The sequence below is a fragment of the Lupinus angustifolius genome, chromosome LG03, assembly GCF_001865875.1.
Source record: "Lupinus angustifolius cultivar Tanjil chromosome LG03, LupAngTanjil_v1.0, whole genome shotgun sequence".
NCBI lineage: Eukaryota > Viridiplantae > Streptophyta > Magnoliopsida > Fabales > Fabaceae > Lupinus > Lupinus angustifolius.
The window spans coordinates 11,810,051-11,811,133 of NC_032011.1; positions in this window are offsets into that span (position 1 = coordinate 11,810,051).

Below are 1,083 nucleotides of genomic sequence, written 5' to 3' on the forward strand. Positions count from 1 at the left end.
CCTAGCTGGAAAGACTTCAAAAACCTTCTGAGGCATAAGACCAAAGAAATCTCTTTGGAATCTCTGATCACTCGTCTTCGTATTGAAGAAGAGGCTCGTAAGCAAGATCAGAAAGATGAGGTGTTGATTGTCTCGAACAATAGCACTAAGAAGAAATTCCCAGGTGTGGGTCTGAAGCCTTCTGACACTAACTTCAAGAATCAGAACCGCGGTGGGAATAAGGCTAAGAACATTAGTCGAAACAAGAATTGGAACCCCAAAAGGTCCAATATGCTAAGCCACCCGCTAAGAATGACTCTGGCAACCTGTTCATCTGCTTCAAATGTGGGAAGCCAGGTCATATGGCACGCAAGTGCAGAAATAACCCTATGGATCGTCCTCTGCAGGCCAACATGGTTGATGAACCATTGGTGGCTGTATTATCTGAGGTAACTATGGTTGGAGGAACTGATGGGTGGTGGGTAGATACTAGCGCATCCCGCCATGTCTGCTATGACCGTGCTATGTTCAAAACATACACGGATGCTAATGATAAGAAGGTGTTGTTGGGTGACTCCGACACCACTATTGTTGCTGGAACTGGTGATGTGGAGCTGAAATTTACATCTGGGAAGACGCTGATTCTTAAAGATATGATGCACACTCCAGATATGAGGAAGAACCTAGTTTCTGGTTTTCTTCTTAATAAGGTTGGTTTCACCCAGACCAGAGGAACGGACTTGTATACTCTTACTAAGAATGGGGTATTTGTTAGGAAAGGGTACGCCACTGATGACATGTTTAAGTTATATGTAACTAAAATTCAAAATCAACTCAACAAGAAAATAAAGAAACTCAGAAGCGATAGAGGCACTGAGTATAACTCTAACATGTTTAATGATTTTTATAAATTAAATGGCAATATTCATGAAACAACTGCACCATATTCACCTGAAATGAATGGTAAAGCTGAAAGAAAGAATAGAACTTTAACTGAATTAGTTGTAGGTATTATGTTAAGTTCTGGTGCAGCACCCTCTTGGTGGGGTGAAACTTTATTAAGTGTTTGTTATGTGCTAAATAGAGTCCCCAAGAGTAAAAACA